Source organism: Lolium perenne, chromosome 2 (genome assembly GCF_019359855.2).
Source record: "Lolium perenne isolate Kyuss_39 chromosome 2, Kyuss_2.0, whole genome shotgun sequence".
NCBI lineage: Eukaryota > Viridiplantae > Streptophyta > Magnoliopsida > Poales > Poaceae > Lolium > Lolium perenne.
In genome coordinates this window covers 277936791-277948756 of record NC_067245.2, presented here as the reverse complement: position 1 = coordinate 277948756, position 11966 = coordinate 277936791, and the positions used below count along the sequence as shown (strand labels likewise).

General features: G+C 43.8%; 1 pseudogene; it reads left to right on the top strand.

The window, feature by feature from the left end:
• Nucleotides 1-8107: 8107 nt before the first annotated feature.
• LOC127329484 (helicase sen1-like) lies at nt 8108-11168 on the top strand (annotated as a pseudogene).
• The last annotated feature ends 798 nt before the right edge of the window (nt 11169-11966 follow it).

Here is an 11966-nt window from a genome sequence, read left to right as displayed (position 1 = left end):
ACGCATCACACCTTCCACTTGGGGTTCCCAACGGGCGTGTGCTTTACGCGTATCAATTCTCCACTCTTTGCTAAATTTTAGAGTGAAGATACATCTATGTTTGTGTTGTGTTGGTGGCTGATGGTTGTTTTTTGTGCGTTGGTGACTGATGGTTGATGTCTACGAGGTGTTGTTTGTGCTAGTTGTTGGCTATTGGTTGTTATTTGTGTTGAGTGATGGGTGATAAGGACGGTTGCTGTTAGCAGGTACCCGACTAAGGTGAGGAAGGCATGTGAGCGACTAAATCAAGGAAGACGTGGCTAAGTCTTGAGCCAGAGTTAGGAAGGAGACGGAGTTAGGATGACTTAGATGCATGTAGCTTGAAGGATGAACATCTAAGACTTGCGGCAAGCAAAGTCAAATATGGGTTGATTTACGTACAAAAGCCCATGAAGCAAGCCAGGCCTAGCGAAGAGGAGGAAGAATTCGACTTCAACACGGAAGGATGCTAACTTTGGAAGAAGTTGTGTGGACACTTGTAGTCGAACTCCAATACGAATCCGGAGGAGGATTTTCCTTAGTGTAGCTAGGTTTCCGGGTAGGATTCTACATTGTAATGAGTAGAGAATCTCAAATTTGTGCGGAAAGTCCAACCACCTTATACATATATGTAAGAGGTTATGGCTGATTGAAATTAAGCACACAATTGTTGAAACCAATACAATCTACTTCTTACCTCTGAAACATTTGTCACAACTTCTGTTTTCCGACAACTTCGTAGTATTTCTCTCAAGAATTTACAACCAAGTCAAGAGCGGTCAAACTAACTAAGCTCATCCCATAGCTGCCGGAACCTCCGACGGGTTCCCTCCCAAGGAACTAGGTCTTCGGGTTTCAGAAGCGTTTCGCAACTATATGGTGTTTCGCGCTGACGATAGATCTACCTCGACGCGAGTTAAGGCTAGGCATCAAGGTATCCATATCTTAGTTGTGGTCGATCAAACGTCTTGACTACTCCCTATTGCGAGTGCGGGGCCCCAATAAAGCGCAACAATAGCCATTTTTACTTTGTAGATGCTATTCACTCTATTTTGTCAATTATGTGGTACATGTGAACTCATGTTATAATCATGGGAAGTACTCAACTGTAATTTGTCACGTGATTCTTCTACTCTTGTCGAGTAATTAGTATGAGATTATGATCTCAAAGTTTTTATGATTGTCATGTTCTCATCTTAGTCATATGTTTGTTATTGAGTTGTAATTGATTTTTTTGTCAAATATGTTATCGATGAATGTAAGTTCGTGAACAACTTGTGTTACTATTTTATCTACCTAACAAGTACTCGTTGGGTAGTACTAACAGGTATGGGTGTGGGGTAAATTTTCATACCCATAGGTACGAGTAGGGTATAATTTTATATCCATTATATATACGAGTATGTGTACAATATTGCTCTACCTAACCCAAAGCCTACCCATTGTCATCATTAATGTCAACCCATTTCAAAGCATCAGCAGTCTATGCATAGCTAGGTCTTCTTAGATCATTAAAAAACTTCAAAATTATCCATGTAGTTCTTCATATCAAAATCATGGGGTCATGCCTCTCGAAATCAATTTTAATGGGACATTTCTAATCTTTAACACTCAAGCCTCATGGGAATTATTATATTTTTGGTGTTTAAAATATGACAAGTAAAATAAATGAGATAGAACAAAACTAAAAATCAACTTAATGGAGCTAATATAAACTTTAAATTACTCTAAGGAATCTGAAACCAATTAAGAAAGTCGCATAAAGATAATACGACTAATCAACAAAGAAATTGACCAGGTTGGGTCACCCCAAGCTGATTGGGAAAAAGCAGAGTGGGAGGCTTATTATGTGCAATATCGGTGGCCCCCGAATAATATAATCAATCTGGTGAAAAAGGCCTACCCTAACTAAGTCTTAGTTTTTTTTATAAAGGCCACCACAAAACCATCTAAGCATGTGCTTGCATTCTTATCCAAGTCCAGCAACAGTTTCTGATATCTTTTACAAACTTTGACCATATCCAATGCATACACAACCGTACAATGCAAACCTTATTTGCCACTCAACAACGTGCGTGATTGTGCATCGCTCATGCACACGCAGGCGCTGGCTTTGATTTGGCTCATCAAACATCAAACAGTGAGTTTTATCAATATTTCGTGGTTTTTTTATTTACGTTTTCGGAAGTTCCTAAAAGCTTTTGCCTGACCTTTTTTAGGGGGGGGGGGGGGCGGCTACTGTTTTTTGGTTCTTTTGCTTATTCGTGTTCATTTTTTCATGTTATATTTCCCTTTTTCTTCTTTTTATATTTTATTTTTATTTTCTCTTATTATTTCCGATTTCTTTTTTTCCTTTTTTATTAGTAATTTTCTCTTTTGGTCAAACAAGATAAATATCCATATTGAAAAATTGTTCGAACAATAAATTTTTTTTATCAAAAATCATTGTTTTTTCTTGTTAAATAAGATTAATATTATTTAAAAAATTGTTCATGTAACATAGATATTCATATTTAAAATTTTTGAAGGACATCAATGGTATCATATTCAAATCTCTTGATCCATCGATGAATAGATCTTCATTTACATACCTATAGAGTAAAGCCCTCAGCATCTCCGACTTTGTCTTGCCATGCTTCGACTAGAATTTTTGTTAACTGGTCTTACTGTCCAGTTCTATTCAACTTGATATAATCAACTTGTACTTTTCCTCTGTACATATTTTAATGGAAAAAATTCTCCCCCCTATGGTTTCATAGTCAAAATAATATTAATAAAATGTCCAGATAAGATAAATGATTTATTTTGAAAAATCTTTCAAATAACATTGAAAAAAAATAGAATATAAAAAGGAAAAAAGAATGAAGGAACAATATGTGTCATTTGGGCTGCATTGGAGGTGGGCGCCTTCGTGCACACATGCCGTGGAGAATAGGATCTCCCCCGTACAAAGGTGCTCACTTGGGTATTCGTGATGCGAAAAAAATGGTAAACGTAGATTCTAAAGTATATTTTGGTGGGATTGGTCGTGTTGTCGAAGGTTTTGTGGGCTGGTTTTGCTAATTTTTTGGTGAGAATGTTGTTGTGATATGTAAAATGCGAAAAGGCACACTATGCTTTACCCAAAATAACATGGTACAACACCAGTACTCAGCCATTAATTTGCTTTTATAGTTTGTAAAAACGCAACATTTGGGAATACATATTTTCAGTGAACATCATATTTTTGTAGGGATTCGTAGTATAGAAAACAAAAAAAATTCCTACCGCAAAAACGAATAACAAGCCAAGATCTAATCTAGTAGATGATAGCAACAAGGTGAGATCATCATACTCTTGAAGATGGCTAAGCGTTAACGAGATAAATCTCGTGGTGGATATAGTCGATCACTTGTCGCTTTCAAAAGCGCGTAGAAGATCTTGACGGTGCCACAATCGGGCAGCACCTCCTCACTCGGTCACACGTACGGAGTTGATGCCGACGTCCTTCTCCCCGTTCCAGTGGGCAGCAGACGTAGTAGATCCTCCTCGGAATCCCGCCAGCACGACAGCGTGGTGATGGTGGTGGTGGAGATCTCCGACAGGGCTTCGCCGTAAGCGCTGCGGGAGAAAGAGGGAGGAGGGAGTAGCTAGGGTTTGGGAGAGGGTGAAACGACACGGATGCCGCCTAGAGGGGGTGAATAGGCGGTTTAAAACTTTTACGAATAGGGCTTAACAAAAGCGGAATAAAACTAGCGTTTAATTTGTCAAGCACAAGACATATATAACTAGGGTTCACCTATGTGCACCAACGACTTATGCTAAGCAATTCAAGCAACTATGTGATAGCAAGATATATAACTTCAAGCACGAAGGCTATCACAAAGTAAAGTGCATAAGTAAAGATATCGGGTATAGAAATAACTGAAATGACGCGGAGACAACGATGTATCCCGAAGTTCACACTCTTGCGAATGCTACTCTCCGTTGGAGCGGTGTGGAGGACAAGTTACTCCAAACGCACGAGGGCCACCGTATTATCCTCGAGAATTCCCACCAAAAGGGATGTTATCGATCCACTATGGAACCTTAGGATGGTCACCGAACCCGCACAAAGCTTGGGGATATCTCCACAACTTAATTGGAGGCTCCCAATAAATCGCCAGAAAGGCGTTACCCTTGAAGAATCTCCACAACTTAATTGGAGTCCCCAAGAACACCACAAAGACCACTAAGCCGTCTAGGGTCCAAAGACCCAAGAGGAACAAGCTCCGGGAACAAGCTCCCGAAGTAAATATCTCACGAACGTTCACCTCCACGTATCACCGCGGAGAAGTCAAACCGATGCACCAAATGCAATGGTAAGAACACCACAAAGATGCCTAAATCCTTCACTCTCAAATTCCAACAAAGCTAGTAAAGCTATTGGGAGAATAGGAGAGGAATAACAAAATAGAAGAGGAACACCAAATTTCTCTCCAAGATCTAGATCTAGTGATTCCCTCACAAAGAGGGAGGTTTGATTGGTGCAAATGTAGATCTAGATCTCCTCTCTCTTTTTCCTCAAATGTGAGCAAGAATCATAGAGGGATTGAGGCAGGGGGAAGCTCTCCAAATTAACAACAATGGTGGGGAGCAAAAAGTTAAACAAGAAGTGCCAAAAGATAGAGAGACAAAAAGGCTTAAATAGGGGGTGATTTTTTCTGCATGTTGGGCTGCAGAAAAAGTCTTGGGCCGATGGTGTGCTAGTGCGGACGAGCCGCTTGTGGCCAGCGAGGAAACGAACAAGGCGAGCGGGACCCGTGCGGGAATCGACGCACGCAGCGAGCGGGCGCACGTGCGCGTGCGAGCGGGCGCTGGGGGTGAGGCGTGGCGTGCAGGGCGAGGAGGTGTCCTGGTGGCTGACCAGCCCACATGGGCGGGGGCCAGCGAGCGGGGCGCATGCCAAGAGCTGGCCACGCGCGGGTGAGGCCGGTACCTCGGGCCTGGGCCGGCCGGAACCACCGGACCTGGTACCGGTTTAGGTACTGTAAAAATCCTCAGGGTATACTGGGAGCAAATTTTGCTGCCCGGTAGCGAGCCCAGTAGTGCGGGCGGTAGTACCGACAAAAAAAAAGTGCCTCCTTTTTCTTTTAAACTCAAACTTGAAATGCGCATAACTTGAGATTGGAAAATCCAAATGAGACGAAACTAATTTTGTTGGAAAGAGGACGACAAGAGCTACCCCTACAAAAACTAGTGGGGGTGATTTCTATAATTTTTAGAGTGAACCCTCTAAACCCGGAGAATTGAGAAAAACTCCAAAATTGAAAACACAACAAATGATATATGTGAAATCCGTTTTCGATGAACTAGAGCTTATCATGGAAATAACCACAAGCTCTAATACACCACATGGATAAGATCCAAATAACAACCAAGAGATATGATGCAAGGATGCAAAGGTTTGACCGCACTCAGAACGATACGATCGAGTTACTTACTCGAGAGCCACTTGATAGTACGACACAGCCTATAAATCGGCCTCTCAACTAAACCACGAGACTGGTGAGAAAGAAACCCTATCGAGAACAAATCTTAACCTTGCGCATTTCACTTGAGCTCGATGATGATGATCTTGACCGCAACAAGGATGTAGCGTCGTTCTTGATTGTGCTTGCTTGATGTCTTGCGGATTGCTCCCCCATAATCTAGTATAGGAGAGCTTCTTCTTCGGTGCATCTTCACATATCCATGAGCACATATGAATGGCAAGCTTCAAGCATGTGAGATCTTCGAGTTGACTCATCTTGAACTTGCACCTCATTTCTTCGTATTGCAACCTTGACGCCAACTAATCGTTCAAGCATTGCCTATGGACAACTCTTACACATATAACTCAATGCAACCATTAGTCCATATGAATTGTCATTAATTACCAAAACCACGCATGGGGGCTCTATGCACTTTTAGAGGGGGGCACTTGGGGCGCCGCCCTGGGAGCCCCTTGGTGGTGCAGCTGGCTTTGATGTGTCCAGACCCCTCCCTATCCTCCTCTATATCTAGGTGGAAAACCTATTGTTCCCCAAAACCACTTTGGAGTCCAACTCTCAAACTTACCAAAATTGGAAACCTAGATGGAAATGGATTTATCCCTTTCCTTCTTGTTTGGCTGGCCAACTAGGTGGAGTCCACCATGGACTCCACCTTCCTACTTGATGGGTTGGCTAGGGCTGGTGGAGTCCTTTCGGGACTCTACCTGCCATAGTGATTTATTCTGAATGATTCTAGAATCTTCTACAACCTTCCATAAATGCACCGGACCATTTCCAAACATGGAATGTGACTTCCTATATATGAATCTTATTCTCCGGACCATTCCGGAACTCCTCGTGATATCCTGGATCCCATTCGAGACTCCGAACAATATATGAAATCCATTTCATATTCCATATCTACTTAAAACGTCATCTAACCTTAAGTATGTCACCCTACGGTTCGTGAATTATGCAGACATGATCAAGACTCTTCTCCGATAAATAACTAATAGCGGGACCTGGAGATCCATAATAGCTCCCACATATTCAATGATGACTTCGTGATCGAAAGAACCATTTACATACGATACCGATTTTCTTTGTCTCGCGATTTTACTTATCCGAAGTTTGATCGTCGGTATCTCTATACCTAGTTCAACATCGTTACCGATAAGTACTCTTTACGCGTACCGTGATATGATATCTTTTGTGAGCCAGTCACATGCTTGCAAACTAATTGGATGACATTCCACCGAGAGAGCCCACAATATATCTATCCGTCATTTGGATGGACAAATCCCACTATTGATCCACATGCTTCAACCTATACTTTCTGAACACTTAATGCCACCTTTATAGCTACCCATTTACGAAGTAGTGTTTGATGTCATCAAAGCATCCATCCGGTGTAGATGATTAACATGATCATATGATCGAAGGATTAGGTTACTATGTATCTTAAAGCTTGAAGCAAAACGAACATAATGACTTGATCATATGCTACGTTTACTATGTGTGTATGTCCATCACATCATTCACCTAATGATATGATCTTGTTATTAATAACATCCAATGTTCATGATCAGAAAACCATGATCATCTATTAATCAATAAACTAGTTTAACAAAAGGCTTACTATGGATTTTTTAATGTTTACAAAACACACAAGTATTAATGTTTCCGGTTAATACAATTATAGCATGGGATACAAACATTATCATGAAAACACTAAGATATAACAAAAACACTTTTATTATTGCCTCTTGGACATATCTCCAACAACTTCCTCCGTTCAGATTATAAGGACGGCGCGTATCCTTAGGTCATAAATTTAACCAACGTAATACAAGGTATATATTTCAAAATATATATCTTTAGAAAATTTAGATATTCTAGTTTCTAATGATATATTTTTTGTTTTTTGAATATTATGTTGGTTAAATTAACAACCTAGATATACTTGCCGGCCTTATAATCGTGAACGGCGGTAGTTCAAGCCAAGAAGACTTCGATAAGGTACAAGATAGAGACAGAGAGGACTCTACATCATGTACAATCCGCCCAACAGATAACAGATTTGAAATCAATATCATTTTATAAACCAAATAAATCCACATCAGTTTGCAAAAAAACTGGATATAGCTTCCATTTTTTTGCTTCTGTTCTTCCTACTCGCAGAAAATTCATTTTTCATAAAAAAGAAGATGGTGGCATTTGGTTTAATTGACCACAACAGAGGGGAGCTTGGACGGAAGTATATGTACTGTGTGAATCAAGTTCGGTGCGGCACAGTATATGTTCACGTCGCGTCAATCGAGAGAGCGGAAGCCCAGCAGCTGCAGCCGCGCTTCGTCCTCGAAACCGCAAGAGACGATCAGACGCGTGCTGCGCACTATCTTCGGGCAGGCCAGGCGATTGGCGGCGGCTGCATGCACAGCAAACTATGCGTGATCAATCAATTCTACTTCGCATACTACCAAGAACCTGTACATATTCATTCAGACTGATTACATATACCCGCATGGGACAGAGGCTAGAAGTAACCGATCACGGCGAAAGGGCGCACCATTCGACGGGTCTGCTGAGTCGCGAGGATGAGCAAGAAAGGCGGACCGAGGAAGAAGAAGGGACAGCACGATGACGAGCTCGTCAACCTCATCTTCTCTTGGTCCCTCCAAGATGTCGCCAACAAGGACTTTTTCAGTGACAAGGTATTTCGATCGACTTTTGCATCTTGACCATTTTTCCCACTTGAATCCGGCAAGCCCTATAGTGTACTTCACCACGGTACATGCTTTCGCAGGTGAACACTATACCTGACAGGTTCGTCGGTCTGAAGAACTACCTCGATTCTTTCAGATTCCCGCTGCTGGAGGAAATCCGAGCAGAGATGAGCGCTAACCTGGTCGAGCCCAATTGCTTCAAGCCCGTAGAAATACTGCCGTTGTCCCGCATGCCCAACGGCGTGAGAAAACCCCCACTTTATTTTGGGACCATCGACGGCCGCCATGGAGCTTGTGCCCCATGCATCGGTGACATCATCGTGCTTTCGACCGGAGTGCCTCTTCGGCCGTCCGACCTTGCGAGCAACGGGACCTCGTGCTGCCTTGCTCAGGTCCTGAAAGTCCACACTAACTGCCGCTTCCTGATCAGAGCGTCCAAGAGAATAGATGATTATGCGAGCTACAAGTTCGTTGCTAGCTTGCTCAGTTACATACCTTACGATCGCATCTGGAGGTGCCTAGGCTACGAAGGTGCCGTCAAGAGAGATTCAGCCCTTGTAAAGTTTATCCTGGGGAACGACACCATGCAGGTAAGCTTCGTTTACATATCGTTGCATGTACGCACTAGTGGCTAGCCGTTCGATCTCTTCTAGTATGATTTTGTCGTCTGATTGTACCTCCTGATCGGCAGAGCACTTCCCTGCTGGGAGCCCCGCCTTGCTCAACTACCGGCGGTGCCGACGTTCTGCTGTCCGGAAGGTTCGGGCTTAATGACTCGCAGGCCGGCGCCATACTGAGCTGCGTCTCGGCGCTGCAGTGTAGTGGCGCGATCAGCAAGTTCAGTCTCATCTGGGGGCCGCCCGGCACGGGCAAAACCAAGACCATCAGCGTGCTGCTGCTGGAGGTGATGAGGATGAAATGCCGTGTACTGACCTGCGCGCCCACCAACACCGCAGTCTGCCAGGTTGCGTCCCGTGTCCTGGCGCTGAGGAAGCTGCACCCCGACGTGGGAGGGTGTCTCGGCAACCTGCTGCTGTTCGGCAACAGCGAACGCATGCACATCGACGACGAACTCGACGAGATCTTCCTCGACTCTCGTCTAGAGCTGCTAAGTAAGTGCCTCTCGCCGAAGACGGGTTGGCGACAGCGTCTTCGCTCACTGGAAGTGTTTCTGGGCAAGGAAATATCCATGATCAACAAGTGTAGAGCACGCAAGCAGGACGATGGCACACAAGTACTGATGTACTCCTTTCCCAGGGTATCGTTTCACAAGATCTCCCAGGATGTTACCTGGTGCTTGAAAACAATCATGTCCCATGTCTCTATAAATTGTATCCTCCACATGAACTGCATCAACATTGCTACGCTCAATAAGATGCTCGACGACTTCAGCAAGCTGCACCCCGTTCGGAAACAAGTGCCTAAGAAGGGGAAAAAATTTTGACCGCTGTATGGGCTATTCTGAAGAAATAGTTCACAGCCTGAAGGGGAACATGTCGGCAATCCTAGACGTTACAAGAACTTTGATGCGAGATCTGAAACTTCCTCTGATAAGGAAGTTCTACGAGCTCAAGGAGTTTATCATTGGAAGTGCCTCTCTCATTTTCTGCACCGTGTCTGGCTCAGCTAAGCTGGCAGGGGAGAAAATGGATTTGCTTCTCATCGACGAGGCTGCACAGTTAAAGGAATGTGAATCCCTCATTCCGTTGCAGCTCTCCGGACTGAAGCATGCAGTTCTTGTTGGTGATGAGCGCCAATTGCCAGCTACCGTGAAAAGCAAGGTCCATTTCAGTTCACAATTCAGTATGTTTGTACTCCTGAGCAACAAAGGCTATTAGCTTGCGCATAAATTTGAGTAATCTTATCTCTTGCAGGTTTCAGATAATGCGTTGCTGGGTAGGAGCCTGTTCGAGAGACTAAGTTTGCTGGGACACAAGAAGCACCTCCTGAACATGCAGTACAGGATGCATCCTTCCATAAGCATCTTCCCCAACATCCGTTTCTACGACAAGCAAATCCTTGATGGCCCGAACGTCACGCAGGCGAGGCATGAGCGTGCCTACCTTTCAGGCGCCAAGTATGGGCCATATTCGTTTATCAACATCAATGGCAGGGAAGATCGTGGCCGCAGCAAGCGGAATATGGCCGAGGTAGCGGCTATCCTGAAGATCCTCCGTAGCCTCAAACAAGGTGTGTCTACGTTGCTTGAATAATTAACGTTTCACTGAATTTGTTACTGCTACCTTCGGACTTGCAATTGTACAGATTTGCGTAGTTTCATATGTTCCTATCTGAATCGCAACTCACGTCATTGGTTTTTTACCAATTACAATTCAGCTTGTATCAGCGCTGGGCTAGTGGTTAGTGTGGGCGTCATATGCCCGTACGCTGCCCAGGTGGAGGCGATCCAGGGGAAGATCGGAGACATGAAGGCGATGCGTCCCCTTGTTCTTCGCGTGAAATCTGTGGATGGGTTTCAAGGAAGTGAAGAAGATGTCATCATTCTATCGACTGTCAGGTCCAACTTCACAGGGTCCATCGGCTTCCTGTCCAACCGGCGACGCTCCAACGTCGCATTGACAAGGGCAAGGTACGCTTTGCGTTTTGGATCAGAGCTTGAACTGAAAGTACCTGAACTTTATATGGTATTAAGTGTAACCTGAAATACCTGAAACCCGTGCGTTTTGTTTCGTTTGGTTGCAGGCACTGCCTTTGGGTTCTAGGCAACGCGGCGACGCTGAGCAGCAGCGGTTCGATCTGGGGTGAGCTGGTCCACGATGCCGTGGAACGTCGTTGCTTCTTCGAATGGGACGATGGCACGAGCGCCTCTCCGGCCATTTCTCACCGCTCCCGCCTGATCGAGCCTGCGCGTGGTGGTGGCGCTTCAGCTTTCGATATATGTGACGCGCTAGGTTCCCTGCAACTAGATTAGTGAATGCGCCGCAGTGGAAGTAGTGGCAATTTGTTTTGGCTTTTTGGCTGTTATAAGACTTGGTGGAAGTAGTGTTGATCAAGTGATAACGGGTTCTCGCGAATTTGCAACTTAAATTTTATTCAAACCTAGCTAGTTGTTCGTCGATTTTGGATGTGCCTACGGTTGTTAACTATGCTGCACTGAAGCTATCATAATTTGCTCTCTCAATTCCAAAATAATTGAAGTTGTTGGTTTGTCCATAGCCGAACTAATTTAAGTTTAAAGAGGGAGGATCGCACGGGGAGCGAGGAGCGAAACTGGGATTTGAGACGTCTCTCTTGGTGAAGGTGGAGGATCGAGGGGAGTGGTTAATGCACCTCTCCTCCAAAAACTATGCAGTGGCAGAAGAAAGCAGTGCTCCCCTAGCACTCTTCCTCAAGCTCTACTAGTGATACTGGTGGTGTGCAGTTCAAAAGAATGTTTGTTGATTTAAACTCATGGTGATTCAACTCAGCTTAGGATCTGAAGGAGGATGGGGGAATTTTTGTTCTTCCTCTGAAGCTCCCATGGCTCCAACGGCTTCTTCTCTCTTCTCACTTTGTATATACAATGTGGGATAGAGATTTGGTGCATATGGGCACCAGTGATCTCGTTTTTAAAATAAATTAAAAATCATATTTTTGAGTTTCAAAAAATTTAGAAAAAAATATCTGCATATAGCCAATAATGTATTCCACAAACGTGTAAAATATTAATTTCAAATACTTTATATTTTAAGCTACACAAAAAAGATAAAAATGCAGATCTGAGTAGTCA